The sequence below is a fragment of the Tenrec ecaudatus genome, chromosome 4 (genome assembly GCF_050624435.1).
Source record: "Tenrec ecaudatus isolate mTenEca1 chromosome 4, mTenEca1.hap1, whole genome shotgun sequence".
NCBI classification, from domain to species: domain Eukaryota; kingdom Metazoa; phylum Chordata; class Mammalia; order Afrosoricida; family Tenrecidae; genus Tenrec; species Tenrec ecaudatus.
Genome location: NC_134533.1, coordinates 142581247 through 142595013, shown reverse-complemented (window position 1 = coordinate 142595013; position 13767 = coordinate 142581247). Strand labels below are relative to the sequence as shown.

The following is a 13767-nucleotide window of genomic DNA, read 5'->3' as shown; positions in this document are numbered from 1 at the left end:
TCTCTTTCTGTTCTCTTAACAACCACCCAAAGCATGACTCTGGCTACAACATAGGCTAAGCCTACTTTATAAGGTGGGTTAAGAAGTAAAGATAGTGGGTGTAAAGGGCCTACTACATGGTATCTAGTCTACAAAAAAAAAAAATCAAGCCACTTACAAGGAAGTTGATTCTAACTCATGGCAACACCGTGTGTGTCTGAGTCAATTTATTGTGCCAACCTGGCTGATAAACACATGTGGGGTTAATTGAAGGACGGAGGGATAAATGGCTCAGTGAGCCTCACCTTTCTAGTTCTCAGGTCTCTTGCTTTGTGATGCTCAGACCAGGGTGCACCTGCCTTAGCCAGTTCCCTGCTTCAGCTGGCAAGGCTCACTTCCTGTAAGACATCCCAGAGGAGAAGCTGCATGGACCTACCCCGATGCATCCCTGGGTGCTGGAACAGCCGTGTGGAGACCCCTGCCAGCACTGAGATGCTTACACGTTCACTGACTCGGCTTTCCGCCTGCAGTCGGCATCATTGCGTCTGTCTTGTGAGATGGAGGAGGACTTTGTGGATTGGTGTTGGACATATGGGCTAATGTTGGACTTGTGGGTTTGGACAGCACTGGGTTGGGATGTTTTCTTGATGTGCACTTACCCCTTATATAAAACTCTCTCGGCCGGAGTGCTCCTCGCTTGTCCTGCTTCCGGGCGCTGCTGCTGCCGCTGCCTAGCTCCCAGCCACTCGCCACTGCTGTATTGCCAAGATGTCTCTTTCTAACAAGCTTATGCTAGACAAGCTGGACGTGAAAGGGAAGCGCATGGTCATGAGGGTGGACTTTAATGTTCCTATGAAGAATAACCAGATAACAAACAACCAGAGGATCAAGGCTGCCATCCCAAGCATCAAGTTCTGCTTGGACAATGGAGCCAAGTCAGTTGTTCTTATGAGCCAACTGGGCCGCCCCGATGGCATCCCTATGCCTGACAAATACGCCTTAGAGCCTGTTGCTGTAGAACTGCGATCTTTGCTGGGCAAGGATGTCCTTTTCTTGAAGGACTGCATTGGCCCAGAGGTGGAGAAAGCCTGTGCTGACCCAGCGGCTGGGTCTGTCATCCTGCTGGAGAACCTCCGCTTCCATGTAGAGGAGGAAGGGAAGGGGAAAGATGCTTCTGGGAACAAGGTTAAAGCCAAGCCAGCCGACGTGGAAGCCTTCCAGGCTTCCCTTTCCAAGCTCGGGGATGTCTATGGCAACGATGCTTTCGGCACTGCTCACCGAGCTCACAGTTCCATGGTGGGAGTGAATCTGCCACAGAAGGCTGGTGGTTTCTTTGATGAAGAAGGAGCTGAATTATTTTGCCAAGGCCTTGGAGAGTCCTGAGAAACCCCTCCTGGCTATCCTGGGCGGAGCTAAAGTTGCAGATAAGATCCAACGGATCAATAATATGCTGGATAAAGTTAATGAGATGATTATTGGCGGTGGAATGGCTTTTACCTTCCTTAAAGTGCTCAATAACATGGAGATTGGCACTTCTCTGTTTGATGAAGAGGGAGCGAAGATTGTCAAGGACCTAACGTCCAAAGCGGAGAAGAATGGCGTGAAGATTACCTTACCTGTTGACTTTGTCACTGCTGACAAGTTTGATGAGAATGCCAAGACTGGCCAAGCCACTGTGGCCTCTGGCATACCTGCTGGATGGATGGGCTTGGATTGTGGTCCTGAGAGCAGCAAGAAGTCTGCTGAGGCTGTTGGTCGTGCTAAGCAGATTGTGTGGAATGGACCAGTGGGGGCATTTGAATGGGAAGCTTTTGCCCGGGGAATAAAAGCTCTCATGGATGAGGTGGTCAAAGCCACTTCCAGGGGCTGCATCACCATCATAGGTGGTGGAGACACTGCCACTTGCTGTGCCAAATGGAACACTGAGGACAAAGTCAGCCACGTGAGCACTGGGGGTGGTGCTAGTCTGGAGCTCTTGGAAGGTAAAGTCCTTCCTGGGGTGGATGCTCTCAGCAGTGTTTAGTGTTCACCAGCCCTGGGTTCCTGTGCAGTCCTGGCAACTGAGTGCTTTCTTTCATATCTCCACTTGGTATTAGCGAAAATCGTCTCCCATGTCAAGAGATGAAGCACCAGGAACCCATAACTGATGCACAGAACCTCAGCTCATCTTTACCACACCTTGGCTTTTCCCACATTATTCAAGTTCCATTTAAATTTGTAGTGGCTGACCCGTTGTGCTTTCTAGGTGTATATATATGTTTTGCCACTTAAAATAGGCTGTGTTAGTCCTCTTGAAGCAGCTTACTCCGGTTAGCTATGCTACCATTTCATTACTGGCATGGAAGGATGATGAAGTCCAGTGTTAGGTAGGGGAACAAGTCGATGATCTGTTAAAGGAACAATAAAGTTGTCCATTTAAACTGGGGGGAAAAAACTCTCTCTTATACATGAGTTTCTGTGGATTTGTTTCTCTAAAGTGCCCAGACTGACACAGTGTCAGAGGAGAAATGTGCTTCATAGGGGTTTGTGTGATTGATTTATTAAAGGTCGATCACAGCTTTTATCCTGGGATATCTCCTAAAATGAAACCAAACCCGATGCCATCGTGTCGATGCTGACTCACAGTGACACTATAGGACAGGATAGAACTGCCCCTGTAGTTTTCTCAGACTGTTATTCTTTATAAGATTAGAAAGCCTCGTCTTTCTCCCTCAGAATCGCTGGTGATTTTGAACTGCTAACCTTGTAGTTTGCAGGCCAACCTGTAAACTCTAGGAGGATTCAAACCTCCAACCTTTCTGTCAGCAGCCAGGGGCATTAACCACCACCCGGAGGAGATTCTCTATAACAAATAAATATAAAACAAATCCACTGCACGCAAGTCAGTTCCAACTCACGACAATGCTACAGGACCGAGGAGAACTGACACCGTGGAATTCCAAATCTGTCAATCTTAAGAGAGGCAGCCTGCCACATCCTCTGCCCATGGAGCAGTGGGTGGGATCGACTCCCCAACCTTCCTATGTGGAGATCAGTGCTTTAACCACTGCACTACCATGACTCCTCTATACAGACTAGTATTGTTAGTCACACTATGGAAACTGTCACTTCTCTAAGGATCCCTTTTCCTGCAACACCTGGTGCTCAGATCGTGCAGGGGGTGTGCAGTATAACATCGGGATTGATGCTCCCCTGGAGATGCAGTGGGTATGCTCACCTGAAGGTCTGCAGTGGGGGCTGAGGTATTCTATGGGGAGAGAGGTGTGGCATTCTGCTTCCGTAGAGCAGGCGAACTTGACAACCCCGGAAGACAGTGTCCCTCTGGCCTACGGGTTCCTGTGAGTTGGAATTGACTCAGTGCCAACAAGTTTGCTTTGGGTTTTATACTAACAAGATTTTGATGTATGATTTTAAGAAGGCATAAGGTTATCTCAGAAATCTTGGGAGCGTCTGCAAGAAAACCCCCAAACAGAGGGATGTTCAGAGATGTTCTCTCCTCTTCCCTCATCTTTATGCAGCAGAGCTACTGTCTAGGAATGACAAGAAGACTCCTCATTGTTCAAGCCAGCTCAAAAATTTGCATAAAAAGTGGTAAACAATCTGACCACTGGGTCTGCCTCCCTGGAATATCCATTGTAACTGCTATGGGTAGAGAGTCATTATCTAAACTGCCTGGAATCACACTGCAAATCTTTACAGAAAGGCACCAACTCGCACTGGATCAGGCTTTTTGTTGTTCTCAGGCTGCTGACTTTGTCTGCTAATGCCACAGCAAATGTGTCCCTGAGTGAGGGAAGTCACAGAACACCTGTCTCTGCATTGAAATCGGACTCAAAGCAAGTCCGGTCCCTTCTATTCTCTCAGGAGCCTTCACGGTCTCTAAGCTGTTTAGCCCTTTGTGATTCAGTCATTTCTGTGGCAGGAAGACTCCTTCCTTGTTTCTTCTGGGGATAACCCAGCCACAGCACAGCATGAATAAGCTTGCACATGTTCGAACACAGGCAATGGTCAATTGGCCTCCCAAGTGGAAGGAGGGATAGCTGCCTATGCAGAAGTACTTCATAGGAACTGAGACACATCCCCCTGACCCCCCAAGTGTCCTCACCTAAATGAAAATGATTCCCTCTCTTTCTATGACCTTGCAAATACTGTTCCAGAGACAAACTGGCATAGGCAGCCAGTATTCCCAATCTTTTTCATAGCCTGATCCCTTAACCACAGGGGAATCGTGGGGGCAGTAACACCACCTAGTGAATGCACTAAAAGCCACTGACTTGTATACTTAAAAGTGGCAATGTCCGTGTGTGCTGCGGTAAATTATTTAATATGACTCTTCTAGCTATAGCCTCAGGAGCCCTGGCAGCATAGTGGCTACATGTTGGACTGCTAGTTACAAGGCCAGCAGTTCAAAATCACCAGCTTCCCCCTCTTCTCCCCCCCCCCACCCCAAGGAGAAAAGCTATAGGGTTTTCTACTCCTGTGAAGAGTTACAGACTCAAAAACTCACAGGGGCGGTTTTACCCTGTCCTACAGAGTTGCTATGAGTCAGGCTATAAGTTGGCACTGACTTGATGAAAGTGTGTTTAGTTTTTTGGTTTGTTTGCTCTTTTATAAATCATTTTATTGAGGGTTCTTACACTTAATGTGTTTGAGTTGATTGAGCTATAGCCTTTGTAACTCCCACCAAGCAAGTGGGTAACCCACTCACTGCCTTCAAGTTGATGCTGACTCATAGTGACCCCTGTAGGTCCCTAAGACTGTTTACAGGAGTAGAAAGCCTAGTTTTTTTCCCTCAGAGTTGATAATGGTTTTGAAATGCCAACCATTCGGATCACAGCCCAATGCACATAAGCACTGGGACTCTGTGGTGCTTATGCTCCACCAAGAGAATTTACTTGCTCACTAATAATTTAGATAGGGCACATAGCGTTGTGTGGGTGAGCCCATGCAAATAGGGGGTTCAGAACTATTGGCTGGACGGTAATGGGCAAGGGGGAAAGAGGTGATGATGGCAGGAATCCTAACACAAAGGAGACGTGTTTCCCCACATCGCTCTCCAGTACAAAGGAAGGTGAAGGGCAGATCAGACGTTTCCTCATCAGTGAAAGAGATCAGAGACATGCTTGTACAACAGAAGATTTGTTCTATAGTATACTTGCTGTCAACCAGTAATCAGAGAAGCTGAGTTATATGAGGCATCACGGTTGGAGAAAGGCTTGTTAACAACCTTCAATACATAGATGACACAAGCTTGCTTGATGGAAGTAAGGTCAACTTGGAGCACTTGCTGATGAACAGCAAGGGTTGCAGCCTTCAGTGTGGATTACAACTCAACGTAAAGATCCCCAAAACCCTCACAACAGTACTGTGTCAGTCTGGGCATGTTAGAAAAACAAATCCACAGAAACTCACATGTAAGGGAGAGTTTTATATAAAGGTTAAGTGCACGTCAAGAAAACATCTCAACCCAGTGCTGCCCAAGTCCACAAGTCCAACATTAACTCATTAATCCATATGTCCGACACCAATCCACAAAGTCCTCCTCCATCTCACAAAACAGATGCAATGATGCCGACTGCAGGAGGAAAGCCGAGTCAGTGAACGTGTAAGAATCTCAGTGCTGGCAGGGGTCTCCACATGGGTGCTCCAGCACCCAGGGCTGCATCAGGGAAGGGACATGCGGCTTCTCCTCAGGGATATCTTGCAGGAAGTGAACCTTGCTAGCTGAAGCAGGGAACTGGCTAAGGCAGGTGCACCCTGGTCTGAGCATCACAAAGCAAGAGACCTGAGAACTAGAAAGGCGAGGCTCACTGAGCCATTTATCCATCCGCTCTTTAATTAACCCCACATGTGTATATCAGCCAGGTTGGCACAATAAAATTTACCTATCTCAGGAGCCAATAGGTAACATCATGATAAATAGAGAAAAGGGTGGAATTGTCAAGGATTTTGGCTTGCTTGGATCAACAACCATTGAAGCAGCAGTTAAGAGATCAAAAGATGTACTGCATTAGGTAAATCTACTACATAAGACCTCTTTAGAGTGTCGTAAAACAGGGAGATTATTTTGAGGACTAAGGTGTACATGGCCCAAGTCATGGCATTTTCATTTTCCTCAAATGCATGTGAAAGTTGGACACTGACTAAGAAAGACCGAAGAAAAATCAGTGTGTTTGAATTGTGATGCTGAAGAAGAATATTAGAAGTAAGACAGACGTCTAAAAGGACAAACGGATCTGTCTTCGAAGAAGTATAGCAAGAGTGCACCTTAGAGGCAAGGATGGTTAAACTTTGTCTTACCTACTTTGTACATAATGTCAGCAGAGACCAGTCCCTCGAGGAAGACATCATGTGTAGTAAAGTAAAGGGGCAAGAGAAAAAAGGATCCCCCTAGAAGAGATGGGTTGACAGAGTGGCTGAAACAATGGGTTCAAGCAAAGAACAATTGGAAAAAGGATGGTGCCAGGCCGTGCAGTATATCAGTCTGTTGTGCACACGGTCAGTATGGGTTGGAACAGACTCCGTGGTGCCTACCAACAACTGTCACTCATTAGAGAATCTGCCAAGTGCTCCTACTTAGAGCAGAGAGGAAAATGTAAAAACCTGTGGACTATTGGTTAGCGGCGCCCTTCTCAATTACAGGGAAGTGCCCATCCTCTTTTCCGAGAACATATTTTGCTGATACAGCTTGTTTAAATTTGCTACTTCTGTGTGCCTTTGCTCAGGCAAAGCAGCGAGACCAGGGAAGATCTGAAAGCCGTCTGATAACAATAGCACCACTCACCCAGGTTCGAGAAGCAAGAGGCTGGCTTACAGGGTGTGAACCTCAGGGTGCTGCCCAACGCTGTGCCTTCTCACTGTGTGATGCTGGTCTCACCAGATTCCTTAAGCAGGAACCCAGCACCTGCAGTAACACAAAACACATCAAAGCATGAAGTGCCTTCTGTCGGTGTCAGCAAAATCCCAAACAGAAACAATCCCAGCAGCCCCCAAACACAGGCATACAGAAGACATTCACACTCATTTGTGGGTAAATTCAGAGTCAGAAGGACGTACTCAAGGCAAATGACCTCTCCCTGGTGATGAAAAAACAAACACTTAAGGTTTCCTCATGAAGCAAGAATGAAACCAAACGTCTCTCCATTGGAAAACGGAGGCTATTTTTACAGCCAAAGTTAGGAGGGACTTCTGCAGATGGAAGAAACATCCTCTCCTCGCTACACCTTAAGACAATATGGTCAGGAATGAAATAAATGTTTGTCCTCAGAATTGCACCTGCTTTGATAGATCAGCTGGTAAAACTGGTGATTGTATCAAGTAGGTGACTTCAATTGGAGGGCGCTCACCCATCAACTTATAACTCACCACCACACTGCCCTTCCATGCCCTGCAATGGGCAGAAACTCCACTGTACAAATGCAAGGTAGACATGGTCATACTAGAGAGAGGAAGAAGCAGGAGAAACACCAACCTTTGATCTTCAGTGCCCCCAGAACTCCAGGGCTGTTGTTTTCAATGCCTTCTTCTGCTCCCCACCTTTTTTTATCATAATTATTCTACATTCTCTGAGTGTCTGTCCAGAGCTGCAACAAATTGTGGTCAACAATGTCATGGGGGAGTGGGGGTGTGAGGAGAAACCTTGAGTCCAGATCAGAACATACTAGGTCGCTAGTTCCTGCCCCACCGCTACCCCCACCAGGGTGCTCTGACTGTCTGCACTGTGTCTGGTATCAGTCAGACACTGCAAGGTGCTCTAGGGCTGATGCCTTATACAGGACCCCCGGTGTAGTCTAGCAGTCAGGCAAGCAGATGGCTCCTCCTCACATAACGCTTCCCTGCAGGATTGTGCAAGACTAGGCCCATAAAGTGGCATCAACATGGAGATTTTGTCTAACCACTCCTGCTAACAGTTTTCTCAGGATGAGTTCAGGGCTCTGGACTACCAGGAGTCCATTGATGGCCCTAGGGTTTGGGTCTGTGGGGGGGCTCACGCTGACTGGCACTGATTGATCACTATACCTCACCTGAACCCATGAAGTTTATAACGAAAAGCATCCAATTGTTTACATAGACAGCTCCATATAAGGCAGTTGCTCTGGGTCCTATGCATGGCAGACGAGTGGAGTCTGGGAAAGAACTTGGCAGAGTTGTACTTGGAAGGGTGTATTCAAGCCTGAGGAGGGTAACCTCCTTATTAAGTGGAGGCTTTGAGTCTCTTCAAATATTTTCAGGAGCCCACCCAGATGCCTTCCAAAACACAGTGAAATTAGATTTTGTAAAAGAAACTGAGCAGACTAAAGATTTAAATAGGAGCACTGGTGGTGAAGTGGTTATGCTTGACTAATTCTCAAAACTCAGCAATTCTAACCAACCCACTAGTGGCTCCGGAGAGAATGACCTCTTGGCCCACTTAGGGCCTGCAGGGCAGTTCTGCTCCGTACTGGAGGATTACTGTGAGTCCAAATTGACTCAATAGCACACAACAAAAACAAAAGTTTGAAAACTTCAAATTACTGTCTAAAGAAATCATAACAAAATGGTTAAATATTCAGCCCCTAAACCCATTGGACATGGGTTCAAAGCCTGCCATTATCATTTACTGGAATTGTTACCTTGAGCCTGAGTCACAGTATGGTCTTCTGTAAAATGGGCCGATTATAGTACCTCTTATGGAGAGTCTTATAGATCAATAAATGATCAGTAGGTGCTAGCTGCTATTATTAAATTGTGGGAGAAATGATCATGGCGAGCAGGTAGAAATCCTGGATTCTGCTTCTATATAATTTCCTGAAAAAGTAAATATTTTTAGAAGTCAGATGTTTGCTCTTGCTTCCTTTTTCAGTGGCTCATCCACCTCATGTCCTAATAGATTGAGCTATGAGAAATGAGCCTTCCACCTCCACCACAGCCACACAAAACACTCGGGTAAATAAAACATAACAAATGTCAGCACACATTCAATGGAAGAAAAAAGAAAAAGACAAATCTCCAGAAGACAGGAAGAATATATGCAGTTATATAACAAACCACCAAGAAAGAAATGAGAGTTAATCCAGGGTGGATGACAGGGGTTTTGAACTCAGATTTAGACCCTGAGGGCTGTGGTTTGGGACTACGATATCTATGTGGGTTTAGATGATGTGGCCGGTCTTCAGAGACAGGTGAACCCCCTGATTTCAGTTGAGAATCTTGAACACTGTGCAATTCATGGGGGAGGAAAGGGGCACTTAAAAATCTCAAGCAAATCAGACCTAGGAAACAAGGAAACACATTGGCTGTCCAGGATCTTGCGTGGAGAGGGAAAGAAGCTACAAAACATATTCCATCCCCACTCACAGGAACTCCATCTGACAAAGGAGAACAGTTCTGTGGTGTTTTCTTGGTTGGAATCTTTACAGAAGCAGATCATGAGATCTTCATCATGCCAGAACTTAATGGTACCCTCCCTGAAAGTTCACCCAACTCTCAAATTTTACACGTGAAGCCCAATATACTGAGTCTACCATTTTATAGATCTAAGGCAAAGTCATGATAATGGCAGACAAGTAGAAATCCAAGATCCTGCTTCTGTATAATTCAGGTAACTGTCTTGTTTTCCTGAACATGGTAAATCTTTTTAGAAGTCAGATGTTTGACTTACAGCATCATGGAGTTGGTTCCAACTCATAGCAACGCCAGGATAACTGGGTGTGCTCCAGCGTTTGCAATGGCTGAGTTTCCAGACAGGCATCACCAGGCACCTTTGGGTGGACTCAAACTTCCAATATGTTTTGGATAGAACTAAATGAGTTAACCTTGTCTTTTCAGCACCCAAAGACAGCTTGCATCAACAGAGCTGCTGCCTACAGCTCAGAGCTCCTGCCTCCCTCTGCTCTGTGGTCTGTTTCCCTCTGCTGGTCACACTGGGAACAACACTCAAGCCCCTCTGGGGTCCAAAACAAACTCACTGTCATGAGTGATGCCAACTCTCACTAATCCTGTAGAACAGGGTAGATTTGGCCTCTGAGTTTCTGAGACTTTAACTCTCTAAGGGAATAGAAAGCCCATCTTTATCCTGCTGAGCAGTTGGTGGTTTCAAATTGCTGACCTTGGGAATCACAGCCCAACATGTCATCACTAGGCCACCAGAGCTCCTAGTCCTCTGGAGTGCAGATGTCCATTTTCTTGCATCTCCCAGAGCACTCTCAAACTATTGCCTGCCACCCACCTGTGACTTCAGTTGCTCCTCACTCTTTCTCTCCCAGATGGGGCTGCCTTCTCCTTCTGAGACCCAGTCTATCACAAATCTGTATGGACTCCTAATGATAGAGCTGCGGTTCCTAAAGGGATTTTCCAAGAGTCATTTTCTTTCTGCTACACATTAAACACAAAAGAAGTAATTCAAAAGCAAAACTAGAAAAAATAAAAAGATAATTATGAGAAAACAGGCTCAGAACCATGAAATTGACACTGATTATAAGTATAGGCTTCAGGCATCATGAAACAAGGCAGCTCTAAATTTTCAAAGAACAAAGAGAAAGCAAGAAGATATTTCAAATATCAAAAGTATTCTCAGGTTATAATTAGTAAATTAACTAAACATGTCTAAGGTAAATATGAATTTCTAAGCCTAACGCATCATGGGATTGTAAATATTGCCAGTCAAAGGGATCTTCGCAGACAACTTTCTCAGCTCACGGATGATAAAACAAAAGTTACATGACTGACCCTCTTCCACCGGACTCCTCGGCTCTCTCCTGACCGACGCCGCCATGGCCGAAGCTGATATTGCACTGATTGGACTGGCCGTCATGGGCCAGAACCTCATTCTGAACATGAATGACCACGGCTTTGTGGTCTGTGCATTTAACAGGATGGTCTCCAAAGTTGATGATTTCCTGGCCAATGAGGCAAAGGGCACCAAAGTGATTGGCGCTCACTTCTTGAAGGAAATGGTCTCCAAGCTGAAGAAGCCTTGGCGGATCGTGCTTCTGATGAAGGCTGGTCAAGCCGTTGATGATTTCATTGAAAAACTGGTGCCGTTGTTGGATGCTGGTGACATCATCATCGATGGGGGGAATTCTGAGTACAGGGATACCACGAGACGATGTCTGGACCTCAAGGCCAAGGGGATCTTGTTTGTGGGGAGTGGAGTGAGTGGTGGCGAAGATGGGGCCCGATATGGCCCGTCGCTCATGCCAGGAGGAAACAAAGAAGCCTGGCCGCACATCCAGACAATTTTCCAAGGCATTGCTGCGAAAGTGGGCACCGGAGAACCCTGCTGTGACTGGGTGGGCAAGGAGGGAGCTGGCCACTTTGTGAAGATGGTGCACAATGGCATTGAGTACGGCGACATGCCGCTCATCTGCGAGGCCTACCACCTGATGAAAGACGTTCTCAGCATGGAGCATGACGAGATGGCCAAGGCATTGGAGGAATGGAGTAAGACGGAGCTAGACTCCTTCCTGATTGAAATCACAGCCAACATCCTCAAGTTCAAAGATACCGATGGCAAACACCTGTTGCCGAAGATCAGGGACAGCGCAGGGCAGAAGGGCACCGGGAAGTGGACGGCCATCTCAGCCCTAGAGCACGGGATGCCTGTCACCCTCATCGGAGAAGCTGTCTTTGCTCGGTGCCTATCATCGCTGAAGGATGAGCGGATACAGGCTAGCACAAAGCTAAAGGGTCCCCTTAAGGCCCCGTTTGTTGGAGACAAGAAGTCATTCCTGGAGGACATTCGGAAGGCCCTCTATGCATCCAAGATCATCTCCTACGCTCAAGGCTTCATGCTGCTCCAGCAGGCAGTCACCGAATTTGGCTGGACCCTCAACTATGGTGGCATTGCCCTCATGTGGAGGGGGGGGCTGCATCATCAGAAGTGTCTTCCTGGGGAAGATAAAGGATGCTTTTGACCGAAACCCAGACCTTCAGAATCTCCTGTTGGAAGACTTCTTCAAGTCAGCTGTCGAAAACTGCCAGGACTCCTGGCGGCGGGCCATCAGCACAGGGGTCCAGATAGGCATCCCCATGCCCTGCTTCGCCACCACGCTCTCCTTCTATGACGACTACCGACACGAGATGCTGCCCACCAACCTCATCCAGGCTCAGCGGGACTACTTTGGAGCTCACACTTATGAACTCTTAACCAAACCAGGACAATTCATCCACACGAATTGAACAGGCCACGGTGGCAACGTGTCGTCCTCTTCCTACAATGCCTAGGCAGAGGTTTCCCAGCCACCACCATACCATCAACCGGGACATTCCATTAACCACACACCGCTGCTTACAGGGCCCTCTGCCCTCCTCTCTGCACAGATCTTTTCCAATAAGTGGTGCAAGAGCCCCCTGGGCGTCAGCTAGAGTTTATCTTAAAGCAGTTCTTTGAGAACTGCCGTGCCCTCTGCCCTCACCTCCTGGGACAGGCCAGCCAGCCTGGGCGTGACAGCTGCAAGGTAGCTCCTGGCGGCAGCCGGCACTCCCTTGGCCCTGGTACTGGCCACAGCCCTCCCCACACAGACGGTTTTTTGTGAGATTATATCTAACTTTGTATTATGCAGCTGGTTTTTTTCCCCCTCTAAATAAAAATGACTTTGTCTTGTCAAAAAAAAAAAAAGTTACATGACTTTCCCTGGTCATAAAGCAAGTTTCTGACTGCCAGGGTTCAAACTGGGGCTCCTGACTTCCATCCTCATGCCCATGCACCCACTCCACAATAAAAACTGTTCCCATAAATGTGAAATCGCTTGGATAAATATGGTAGTGGTGGTGGAGATGGTTAAGGAAGTGAAGATAATGGGATGGTGGATGTCGTTGTAATGGTTGTAGCAGAAGTGTTTGTGATGGTGGTGGAGTTGGTTTTGATGTTGTTGATGGTGGTCTTGTTGGTGCTGTTGGTGGTGCTGACATGGTAGTTGTGGTGGTGCTTAAAGATTGAGGAGTAGAGGCAGCTCAAAGACATGTCATCCAGACCTGAGATTAGATAATCTCTGGGCATAGCTAAGAAATTGATGGCATTAGGAAAAGGAGGCAAGAAATCTAAATAAGTCCATTTCAATTGGAAATGTCTAGACTAATAAACTGTGTAGTCAATTAAAAATTAGTAAATCCAGAGACTGGAGGGAGTCCAGATGGCATCCAGGTAGAATCACCTGCCCAGGCTCCTGCTGTTAGACCAGAGAATTAAGAGACATGGAAGACAATACTAGGAGACTGGGTGACAAAAAGAGATTCAGTGTAATAAGGGTCTGCTTTAGACCTCCCCTCTTTGTTTTTCACCCATGAGATGATTCAAGAACTTGCTGAAACACTCTAAATTCACTGCGTCTGCCTGCGGGTTCCGCTAACCCCTCACCAAGTCCAGCAGAACAGTGTCTGCCACCCCTTCCTGTACCTGAGACAGGAATTTCCTATCTAGGATGAGCAGTAATTTCCCAAGGCTGCTGTTTAAAAGTGGTCAAATCTCAAGCTCACAGAGAGCCTCCTAGAGCAAGCCACAAGAGCTCACACCAGAGTTCCCCTCGCTATTATCTGCCCTGTGCCTCCATTAAGGGCTTTGCAACTCCTTTCCCCAGGCAGGAATGGAGTGACTGCATCAGCCATCCCCTTTCCACCTCTCCCCAGCTCCATGCCTGCCAGTGTGGGTAACAATAGATAATTAGAAAGCATTTGCAGCAATTGAAAAGCCTCTGGGATATTTACATGTGACAGACTGCAGTTTGGAAGAGCACAACAGGATAGAGCTGGGAGTGATAGAGGCGTGTAGCTGAGGGCAAATTCAGATCCAGCTGGCTCAAAACCCACTCT

General features: G+C 46.9%; 2 pseudogenes; both read left to right on the top strand.

The window, feature by feature from the left end:
• Nucleotides 1-747: 747 nt before the first annotated feature.
• On the top strand, nucleotides 748-2002 carry LOC142447149 (phosphoglycerate kinase 1-like; annotated as a pseudogene).
• An 8687-nt stretch (nucleotides 2003-10689) lies between these two features.
• On the top strand, nucleotides 10690-12577 carry LOC142445234 (6-phosphogluconate dehydrogenase, decarboxylating pseudogene; annotated as a pseudogene).
• Nucleotides 12578-13767: the final 1190 nt, after the last annotated feature.